Source organism: Desmodus rotundus, chromosome 8, assembly GCF_022682495.2.
Source record: "Desmodus rotundus isolate HL8 chromosome 8, HLdesRot8A.1, whole genome shotgun sequence".
Taxonomy (NCBI): Eukaryota; Metazoa; Chordata; class Mammalia; order Chiroptera; family Phyllostomidae; genus Desmodus; species Desmodus rotundus.
Genome location: NC_071394.1, coordinates 48,504,644 through 48,517,318, shown reverse-complemented (window position 1 = coordinate 48,517,318; position 12,675 = coordinate 48,504,644). Strand labels below are relative to the sequence as shown.

The 12,675-nt window shown below is 34.6% G+C and overlaps 1 pseudogene; it reads left to right on the top strand.

The window, feature by feature from the left end:
- Positions 1-5,530, top strand: part of LOC112320782 (dnaJ homolog subfamily B member 14-like) — a 51,671-nt pseudogene extending 46,141 nt beyond the window's left edge.
- Positions 5,531-12,675: the final 7,145 nt, after the last annotated feature.

The following is a 12,675-nucleotide window of genomic DNA, read 5'->3' as shown; positions in this document are numbered from 1 at the left end:
AAAGATGAACTGCATCCCTCTAGGATTAAAAACAAGGCAAGGATGTCCACTTTCACTGCTTTTATTGAACGTAGTACTAGAGCTCTGGTTAGTGTAATGAGGCAAGGAAAAGAAATTACCATATAATTTAGAAAAGAAGAAACAATGATGCTACTATTTCAGAAGACATGATAGCCTATGTAGAAAGTCTAAAGAATCTACAAAAAGTAAAACCTCCTAGAACAATAAGCTTGTTCAACAACATCTCAGGATACTAGTAAACATACAAAAATCAAATCTATCTCTATATATCTATATACTATCAATGAACACACAGATAGAAAAATTAAAAGGCAATACAATTTATAATTAGTAGTAAAGTAAAATAAGTGTAATTTTAACATTATATGTACTGGACTTATAAGGTAAAACACTTATTAAACCAATCAAATGTGATGTAAATAATTGATGAGACAAACTTTGGTTCATAGATTGTAAGATAAAGCATAATAAAAATGTCATTTTTTCCTAAATTGATATATAGATTTTGCCCAATTCCTATTAAAATTTCCACAAGATTTTTTGTAGAAATACATAAAATTATTCTAAAATGTATATAAAAAGACAGAATAAATATAATACCAAAACCACCCTGAAAAATATGAAAATAAATGTGGAAGTACCAGTCTACCCTGATTCAGGACATCTGCAGTAATTTGCACTGTATGTACCAATGCAAGGAAAGACACATAGATGCGTGGGATAGAATAGAAAATGCAAAAAGATACTTATAAAAATAAGCTCAACTCTATTTTCACAAATTTGCAAAACAGTTCAATTGAGGATGAATGGTTTTTTCAACATATGGCATTCATAGGCAAGAAAATGAACCTTGATCTACACTTAATACCATATATAAAAACTAAATCAAAATGAACGAGGGATTTAAATATAGAATATAAAATTATGAAACATAGAAAAATAAGAAAAAATCTTCAGGAATTAGGGCTAGACAAAGAATTCTCAGACTTTTCACCATAAGTACAATCCATAAAAGGAAATGTTAGTAAATTAGAATTTGACAATATTTAAAACTTTTGCTCTGTGTAAACCCCTGTTAAGAAAATAAAAAATGATTTCCAGATTTGGAGAAAATACTTTCCAACAACATATCTGACAGAAGACTAATCCTCTGAATGTACTATTCCATAGTATCTTGAATACCCTATTATCTTTCAAAGTTCAACAGTAGAAAAAGAAACAATATAATCAGAAAAAAATGGCTAAATACATTTAATTAAAGAACATATACAGATGGAAAATTAGAACATGAAAATATGATCAACTTTATTTGCCTTTAGGAAATGCAAATTAAAACCATGAGAGCCTTGGCTGGTGTGGCTTAGTTGGTTGGAGCTTCATCCTATAGACCAAAAGGCCATGGGCTTGATTCCCACTTAGGGCACATACCCAGGTTGCGGGTTCAGTCCTTGGTGGGGGCACGTACCTTGGTCAGGATGCACACCAGAGAAGGCAACCAGCCAATATTTCTCTTTCACATTGATGTTTTTCTCTCCCTTCCACTCTATCCTAAAACAATGAAAAAATGTCCTTGGGTAAAGATAAAAAATTAAAAAATCATGATATATCATTACATACATACCAAAATGTTTAAAACAAATAGTGACCAAAACAAATGTCAGTGAAATTTGAGAAGATAGGATAACTCATACATTGTTGAAGAGAGTATAAAATGGTAAAGCTACGTTGGAAGACATTTTGTGCCCAACAATGGTGCTCCTGGCCATTTATCCCAGAGATACAAAACCTTACATTATAGATGTTTCATTTGTAGTAGACAAAAACTGGAAACAACCCAAAGAACGACAAATGATTTCGACAGGTGAATAATTAAATAAACTTTAGAGTATTTATATCATGGGAGACTAATCAGCAAAAAACATAAAGGAAAAGATTATTGATATATGCAATGTTACTTCTCGGTACTGTATCTTACAACTACGTAACAAAAGATAATTATCTCAAAATAGAAATTTTGATTATAAATAATTCATAAAGAGTAAACAAAAATATAGAGGTAAATAGACATACATCATTTTTTCAGAAAGTAAATGCTTCAAATACAACACATTTTTATATCTAAAAATATAGTATTAATATTCTTCAATAGTTTTCTGTTGAACATATGCTAGAACAACCTTCATTTTCTGTGGCTGACTGCTCTTTAAATGTCATTCTATCTTCACTCTCTGTTGGGTGAGAATTGGACAGTGACTGAAAAGAGAACAATGTTTCAGAAAAACAGAATTCAGAGCAAGGCAGTGGTACTGGTCTTGGAGAGCGAGAAACATCAATGTGGCTCTATTCCTGGTCCATTCCTGAAATGGTACCTCTGTGCAGGACTTTCAATAGATTTTCTTTTTCATATCATTTTGTTACATGGATCTATAAAGACTGTGTATCCTTTGAGCACTTCTCTGGTAATGAACAATAATGATAAAGGGAGGTGCAAGCCATGGCAGGGAACCAGGATGAGGGGAGAACTCTGCAGAGATCGCCCTGGAGGCCCTGAATGCCAGCACCATGGAAAAGGCCAGCTTCCTGCAGAAAGCACGAAAACTCTACTTAGTGCCCTGGGCGCAGGGCACCAGTTCTGGTGATTATTCACATGGAAAACCTTGCTAATTTCATTTTTAAGATAATAAAACTGGATAGTGTGGCCCAGAGTACTATTGGAAATAATTAGGAAAAATGGAAGCACAGCTGCAAATAGCTCTAATTGCTGAAAACTGTCAGGCAGCAGTGATCAAAGCAAGTCCAGTTGCACAAAGGACAGCACAACTGGTAGTGGGGAAAATGGAAAGGCTACCCCAAAGACCAAGGAGATGGAGTGCAGCATAAGCAATTGTAAAAGTCACTGTGAAGTTCTTGAAATTACCAAAGATGGTGATGATGAAGACTTGAAAAAAGCTTATAGAAAGCTTGATTGGAGTTTAATCCAGACAAAACCATGCTCCTGGAGCAACAGACACTTTTAAAAAGATTGGAAATGCTTATGCTGTTTTAAGCAGTCAAAACAAAAAACAAACAAACAAAAAACAATATAATCTCACCGGCAATGCAGAACAACCATGGGTTTGATGTAGTTCCATTTGTTTATTTTTTCTTTTATGTCTCTTGCCTCAGGAGATACGTCCAATAAAATATCACTACAGGCAATGTCTGAGATTTTCTGCCTATGTTTTCTTCTTCAAGTTTTATGGTTTCAGGGTGAACATTTCAGTCTTTAATCCAATTTGAATTTATTCTTGTGTGTGGTGTAAGAAATATCAAATTAAAAAGTTTCTGCACAGCAAAGAAAAACATCAACAAAATAAAAAGACAACCCACAGAATGGGAGACCATATCCACCCATACATCTGATAAGGGGTTAATATCCCAAATTTATAAAGAACTTACAAAACTCAACACTGAAAAACAAACAACCCAATTAAAAAATGGAAAAGGGACCGAATAGGCACTTCTCCAAAGAGGACATACAGATGGCCAATAGACATATGAAAACATGCTCAACATCACTAATCACCTGAGGAATGTGAATTAAAACCACAATGAGATATCATCTCACACCTGTCAGAATGTCTGTCATCAATAAATCAACAAACAACAAGTTCTGGTGTGGGTGTGGAGAAAGGGGAACCATTTAGTACTGTTGGTGGGAAGGCAGACTGGTGCAGCCACTGTGGAAAGCAGTATGGAGGTACCTCAAAACATTAAAAATGGATCTGCCTTTTGACCCAGCAATTCCACTTTCAGAATATATCCAAAGGAACCCAAAACACTAATTCAAAAGGACATGAACACCCCTATGTTCATTGCAGCATTATTTACAATTGCCAAGATGTGGAAGCAGCCCAAGTGTCCATCAGTATAAAACAATTATGAGACATTTACACAATGGAATACTACTCGGCTATAAAAAAGAGAATTTTACCATTTGCAACAGTATGGGTGGACCTGGAGAACATTATGCTAAATGAAATAAGCCAGTAAGAGAAAGACAAGTGATTTCACTCATATGTGGAATCTAATGTACAAACTGAACTAACAAGTAAAACAGAGACAGACTCATAGACAGAGCAAGATGACAGCCAAGGGGTTGTGGGGAGGGTTAGGGAGTGGAGGGATTGAGCAAAAAGGGAGAAGGAATCATGGACAAGGACAACAGTGTGTTGATAATGAGGGGGAAGCGGGGCTGAAGGGGACTAAATGGTAATGGAAAATACAATAAAAATTTTAAAAATAAAATAAATTTTTAAAAAGCATAAGTAATCATGTAGAAACTTTATTTCTTTAATATGGCCTTTTTTCTTTTGTTTCCTTTTGATTCAAATTAGCCTTAATCAGCACCCTGACTAACCTGCCACCTTCCCCCTTGCAGACCACTCCCTTAATCATTAAACCTTCAGAACAATGAGGCTCTGACCCTCATCAAATAATCCTAGGAACAAAATCTCAGGTCCATTGACCCTAGAAACAAAGTTTCAGTCAAAGTAGAGATAACATCTAGGCTTCAGTTGTGTTTCAGCTTCAGCCCAGAAAAGTATCAAAACCAGATGAAGAGATGCCACGGTTGACATCTGGACCAGACACAATGACCAATTGCCCCCTAACCTAGCACTGACCAATCAATAGAGACCATGACCCTAACTCTCTTAGTCATCATGATTAATGATTTTTCCCTTATGTAACCCATGCCCTGGAAGTCATCAGGGAGCCAGGTCTTTGAGCATAAGCTAACCTGTCTCTGCTCGTGGGCCTCTTCCTAAACATGAACCATTACTTTCTTTGCTGGAATCTCCTGTTTGGTGTCTTATTGGGCTCTGATGCACACAGACAAATGGACCCCTTTAGTCCAGTAACACAAGTAATCACCAAAACAATGGTATATTTAATTTTCATAGAGCTTGTGAAACTAATAAAACACCAGAAGACTTTTAAAATATATTCTTTAGTAGTGGATTTCCTTCAGGTAGTGTGTGTCCATTTTCAAGTGTGTGAGCTGGTTATAGCCATCAACATCAGCACCAACATAGTGAACATGGAAGAAAGGAAGAAAGAGGAGACGGAGGCTTTTCTGCACTTATCCAGCTGATGTCCACTATTGTATTGATCTTCATGTCATACTAAGCCAATGGATGATCTCTAATCCTCCTTATTCCTTATATCCCAGATATGGATCAGGGTAAATTATTAAAATGCAGACAGAAAAGCTGGGTGTCATTTATTATGTCAACAAAGACTTTAAAAATGAATATAAAAGAATGTTACTACAAAAGGTAGAAAAGAGGGCGGAAGAAGATTACGTGACTAATACTGGAAATAATTACTGAAAAGTAAGACAATGGAAAACAGATATGTAATGTGCGGCAAAAGGGAACTGTGATGATCGACTCCGAAGGAAGCAGACGACTTGAGCGTGCATGGCTGTAAAGAACGGGAGTGGCTGGCCAGTATTTATACAAGCTGATGAACTGGAATTTTATTATATTATTTAGTGTACTCTTTAGTATTTCCTGTGTTCTGTTCCATCATGAGAGCTAGTGAAAGTGATTTGAAGTAAAAAAGTAAACATCTTAATAGTTGGTCCCTGTTCATGACCTACTGACTCTTTTAAATAGTAAGAGACTGAAAACTAAAATTAACATTTTAGTTATACTTCTGCAATTATTTTTACTTTAAAAGTTTATAGGATCACTAACTAAAAATTTCTCAAGAAAGGATTATCACACCTACAGCAGTTTACCATTTTAGTGATTCTCCATTTTTCCCTTGTCATGTAAATATTTATTAAGTGATTATTTTGTATACATACAGATCTTTACCTTTTTCTGTAAATTCTATTAGTGTTTAGTTCCATGAGACATTTCAGTTTAAATCGATGGAGTAAATGTTCTATGGCAAAATTATTTTAAAAATAATAATAAAAGTTGAGCTCTTTGAAAATAAATTCCAGTATAACTAAATGATTTCTGCTACTTGTATAGATTTGAATGTTGATTTCAGGCCAAGCAACTTGTGGAAAATGCAATTAAGTACCCAGTTGTGTGCTACATAATGACATTTCAGTCACCAAGATACCACATATATGATGGCGGTTCAATAACATTATAATAGAGCTGAAAAGTTCTTATCCCCTAGTGACATCATAATGTCATAGTGTAATACATTACCAGTGTGTTTGTGGCAATGCTCTTGTGAACAAACCTAATGAGCTGCCAGTTATATAAAAGTATAGCACATACAGTCATGTACAGTACCTATACTTGATAACAATAATAAACAACTATGCTACTTGTTTATGTATTTACTAGGCTATACTTTTAGTTATTATTTTAGAGTGTACTTTTTCCAGTTATTTAAAAGAAGAAGTTTGCTATAAAAGTTTATGTTGTGTTATGCTGGCAGCAATTTCATGCTTCCTGTGTTTACTGCATCTCTTGATTGCATAAATTTTGTGTTTGATTTAATCTTGTGGTATGTTATAGTTTGGGTAGCTTGAGTGTACAGTGTTTATAAAGCCTACAGTAGCCTACAGTAATATTCTAGGCCTGCGTATTTATTCACCACTGACTCACTCACTTGCCCAGAGCAACTTCCAGTCTTGCAAGCTCTATTCATGTTGTGTCCTATATAGGTGTACCATTTGTAAGTATCATTTATACTGTATATTTACTGAATCATTTTATGTTTAGATAGGTTTATATATATTACACATATACATACAAATAATGACCATTGTGCCACAGTCGTCTACAATTGTGTTCAATACAGTGACAGTCTGTGCAAGTTTATAAACTAAGAGCATCAGACTATACCCTGGAGCCTGAGTGTGCACTAGGCTACACTCTCTGGGTTCCTGTAATTGCATTCTGTTATGTTCACACAATGATGATATGACCTAATGATACATTTTTCAGAACACACCTCTAGTTAGGAGGCCATGACTGTACTTAAGAAACTTTAATTGTAACTAGACTTTGTCCCATCTTGCTACGTGACTTTGGATAAGTCATCAATATTCTGTTTTCTTGCTTATAACTTTGGTAAATTGCCAGCTTGCTTCCTAAAAATATGTCTAACTTATTAAATGTGAAAAATGTTACAAATTAAGGAAAGTTAAAAGAAACTAAGATACTGATTTATTTTTCAATTCATGAGGCAATGATATTCGTTGACCTCCTGTCCCAAATTTGTACCAAGCATTTTCCATTGCTTCCCATGTTCTAAGGTTGCATTTATAGGTGGTAAATGAAATAGATTTATCAAAAATTATGTAGGTAGAAATTAACTTTCAGCCTGACAGCATAAGTTGCTCCACTAAGCTGTTCACCAGTGAAAGTGGTGAAAATTATTTAAAAAACAACTAAATTCCTCTGGAAATAATCCTAAGGAAAAAGAGAAAATGATAAAAATATATATTCAATAAAATATATGAAAATTGGATGAGAAAAGTGCGTCTGTATTCTTTGTATCAAGATTGTGCTATTTTTTTCCTCCTATCCTGGCAAGGAAGAGGCTAAACTCCAGACTTACAGTTAAAAAAAAAGGGTTCCCAGTCAAAGGACTGTCTTCAAAAGAGAAAGTAACAGAGAATGGAGAGTTCAAGCCAAAAGTTATTGATAAAGACAATGGAGGGTTTGGTGAAAGAAATTGAGAGAAGATTTGCAGATTAAATGAATATAGAGTATAAACTGTAGGCCAGCTAATTTGCAGGAGAGAACACGGAAATAAGACAATTTAGGGTTAGAACTAATTCTTTCAAAGAAGCTTCAATCTGATTAAATTAATTTGTAGAGTAATTGTCTAAAAAGGGGAAAATTTAAATTGCTACAATCAAAAATGAAAGAAGGAGGAGACACTATTAATGACCCTACAGAAATGAAAAGGTTTATAATGTGAACTACTATATACCAATAAATTAGATAAATTATATAAAGTAGACAAATTCTTAGAAAGATACATACTATAAAATTAGCTCAAGAAGAAATGAACCATCTGCGTAGAGCTTTAACAAATAAAGAGATTGAGTGAGTAATTTAAAAACTACCCTCTGAGGAAATTCATTGGTGATTTCTATCAAAACTTTAATGAAGAATTAATATAATTCTTTACAATTTTTCAAAAAATAGAACATGACTTAGGACTTCCTCACTAATTTAAAGAAGTCAGTATTACCCTGATACTAAAACTACACAAATACATTACCCCCCCCCAAAAAAATAGACAAAATCTCTTATGAATATTAGTGCAAAAACCCTCAAAAAATATTAGCAACTTATAAAAACATTACACTACGGCCAAATGAGATGTATCTCAAGAATTTATTGTTTGTTCAACATATAAAAATCACTTAATATAATTTTTCATGTCAAAAGATTTAAAACCTAAATCTCTTGGTTTTAATATATACACACATGATATGTACATACACACAAAAGTATTTGACAAAAACCAACAACTTTTCATGATAGAAACAATTAACAAAGTAGGAAAGAAGGAAATTTCTTCAACCTAATAAAAGACATCTATGAAAAACTGGCAGCTCACATCATACTTAGTGATGAAAGACTAGATACTTTCCCCCTAAGATCAGGGCAAAAAACAAGCTCTTGCCTGCTAAAAGTGCACGAGAGATAGAGATGAGAGGAACCAGATGATCTAATCCAAGTGCCTGTATTTGAAGCTGCACTTACAGGAAGGCTGAGTCTGGGTAGACTGCAACAGTGGAGGGAGGCAAGACATATGTCTAAGGATATGAAGCATGTAAGCATATGAAAATATTCTCAGTATCATTAGCCTTAAGGGAAATGCAAATTAAAATCACAATGCACAATGAGATACCACTTCATACCTACTAAGTTGGCTAGAATCAAAAAGTCAGATAATAGCAAGTATTAAAAAGATACAGAGAACTTAGAATCCTCACACACTGCTTGTGGGAAATGTAAAATGGTGTAACCACTTTGGAAAATAGTATGACAGTTCCTCAAATGGTAAAATATATTTACCATAAAATCCAAAAATTCCACACATATATGTGTATGTGTACATATATATGTATATATATGAGACACATAAACATTTCCACACAGAAGCTTGTACACAAAGGTTTATAGTAGCACTATTTTTATAGCCAAACATGGCTATAAACTCAAATGTTGAAGGGGAAGAGGGTCTCAGGCCTGTGGGGACAAAGAGCCTTCCAATATAGAGACACTTGTTATGGCTTGATTTCTTTTATCTGTCCTGCTTGGCTGCTTCAGTGACTACGTGTCACTGAGCCCACAGGGATAAGGAGCCTTCCTGGGTTGGGCTACCTACTGTAGCTGAGTTTATCTTGTTAGACTCCCCAGTCTGAAGGGACGAGGAGTCTACATATACATATATACTAAAAAACATTATCAACCATAGAGACATCAGATGGAACCATAAAGAATGTGCAGATAACTTGAAGTGAATTGAGAAAAAAGAAGCAAAAGGATGAGAAGCAGAAGAAACAATTATAAAATATATAAATAAAATGTCAAGCTTTCTGAAAATCTTTGAGATTTAAGCTTTGTGGCTATTCAAAGAGTTCTTAAATTAAAATTAACAACACAACCCATAAAAAGAAATTTGATAAATTGAATTTGAATTTCAACTTGAGAAATTGAAATTTGAATTTGATCAAAATGAAAAACATATTCTCTATGTAAAAATCTGTCAGGAAGGTGAAAAGGCAAACTACAGTCAGAGGTAAAAGGTAAACTACAGGGAGAATACATTACAAACCAAAGAAATAGGCATTTTATTGAAGAAGATATATAAATTAAAAGTAAATCAAAGTATGCTCAATATCACTAACCATTAGAAAAATACAAATTAAAATCACAATTAGACATCAACACACATATAGAAAGACTGTAATTAAAAAGTGACAAAATAGGGAAACAAGATCACTCACTTTGCTGATGGGAATATGAAATGATATAGCCACTTTAGAAAACAGTTGTCATATTCTTAAAGAAAAAAAAAAAGAAACATGTAACCATCCAGCAAATACAGTACTGAACATTTACCTCAGAGAAATAAAACTCATGTTACACAAAAACTTGTACATGAATCTTCATAACAGCTTTATTTGTAACAATTAGAAACTGGAATCAGCCCAGCATCTCTAATAGGGGATTCGTTCAACCAACTGTAGCACATATGTACAGTGGAATACTATATGGCAGTAAAAATAAATATACTATTAATGCATGTATGTATGTGGATGTCTCCAGACAATCATGCTGAGTTAAAATATCCGGTCCCAACAGGCTACATAATGTGTGGTTCTACTCGGTAACATTTTTAAGAGACAACATTTTAAAAATGGGTTAAAGTTTCTGCATGCTTAAAGAAAACATCAGCAAAATAAAAATGGAACCAACCATGTGAGAAAATATATTTGCCAATGATACCTTGGACAAGGGTATGATCTCCAAAATATATAAGGAACTCACACAACTCCACACCAGGAAGAGAAACAATCCAAATAAAAAATAGGCAAAGGAACAGAACTGAAACTTCTCCAAGGAGGACATACAGAGGGCCCATAGGCAAATGAAAGGATGCCCAACATCACTCGCCATCAGAGAGATGTGAATTAAAGCCACAATGAGATACAACCTCACACCAGTAAGAATGGCCATCATACGCAAATTAGCAAACAACAAGTCCTGGAGAGGTTGTGGAGAAAAGGGAATCCTGGTGCACTGTTGGTGGAAAAGCAGATTGGTGCAGCCACTGTGGAAAACAGTATGGAATTTCCTCAGAAACCTAAAAATAGAACTGCCTTTTGATCCAGCAATTCCACTGCTGGGATTATAGCCTAAGAATCCTGAAACACCAATTCAAAAGAACCTATGCGACCCCTATGTTCATAGTAGCATTACTTATAAGACCCAAGTGCTAGAAACAGTCTGAATGCCATCAGTAAATGACTGGATCACAAAACTATGGTACATTTACACAGTGGAATACTATGCAGCAGAAAGAAATAAGGATCTCCTACCCTTCATGACAGCATGAATGGAACTGGAGAGCATTGTGCTAAGTGAAATAAGCCAGGTGGTGAAAGACAGATACTATATAATCTCACCTATAAGTGGAACCTAATCAACAAAACAAACATGCAAGCAAAAAAAGAATCAGAAACATGGAAATAAAGAAAAAAACTGACGGTGACCAGAGGGGAGGGGGAGGGGAGATAATGGGGTAAAGAAAGAGAAGGGTCATGGAACATGTACAAGGGACCTATGTCAAGGACAATGGGGTGGGAATTGTCTTTGGGAGCCATGGTTCGATGGGTCAGGGGAATGCAACAGGGGGAAAAATGGGGACAACTGCAACTGAACAACAATGAAAAAATAGATTCTAGATTAATGGTTGCCAATTGTTAGTGATGGTGTAGGAGGTGAAGACTTGGCTGTAGTCTTTAAAGGGCAATACAAAGAATCCTTGTGTGTTGGAACTGTTCGGTACTTGGCTTTGGTGGTGGCTATATGAACCTACCAGTTGATAATATTGTATAGAATTTAATATAAATACATACATGAATAAGTGTAAGTAAAGCTGGAAAAACCTTAATAAATTAATTGGATTGTATCAATATCCTGATTGAGATATTATACAACAGTTTTGCAAAATGTTACCATTGAAGAAACTGGACAAAGTGCACAGAGAATCTCTCTGCATTATTTCAAACAACTGCATATAAATCTATAATCATCAAATAAAAATTTTCATTTAAAAAGGGAATTTAAGCTCTGTAAGATACAGAGAATTAAACTGCTGTAAGAGCAAATAAGAGTATGAAACCACATCATTTCATTTTGGTTGATTAAACAGAGAAATGTACAAGATATAAATAAAAAGAAAATGCAGTGGGGAAACAGGAAAACAGCATAAAATCATATTTACCATGAGCAAGAGTTTAAAAAACCATAACACATTCCTTATTACTATCTCCCCATCAGAAAATTAACTGGGTCAAGGAACTGTTCTGCATTATACCTTAATGGGAGAAATATGTTGATTATTTTAGTTAATGTGTCTGTGTGGGATTGCTAGATAAAGACCTTCATTTCACTACCAGTGCCCCCTGGACCATGAAAGAACAGCTTCAGCGAAGAATATGTCGGTATATATGAAAGAGTGGAAGACTCTGATTTCTTTGTCTTCTAGTCCAACCTTCAATGAGAACACACAAAGCAGCCTGCGATAAATTATACAGATTTGCAAGAGATTGGAGGGACCAAGTATTTCAACACTGGCATATCCAAATGAGGAATCTAATGCTGGGACAGTTAAGTGAGTTGTTCAAATTGTTAGGAGGAAAAGCGAAATGGGAAACATGTTTGATGATAAAGTCTCTTCAAAGTACCTTATATATTCAAATATTTTGTCATGAAAAGGAACCTTGGTCCATCAGATAGCAGCGCCGCTGGGAACACAGCAGTGAAAGAGGCGGCATTTAGGGAATGAAGAAATACAGAGCTTTTCTGACTCACGTATATATTATTTTACATAAGAATGCTTGTTTTTATTTATACTGTACTTATGTGAGATTTTGTAAGTACATTTATG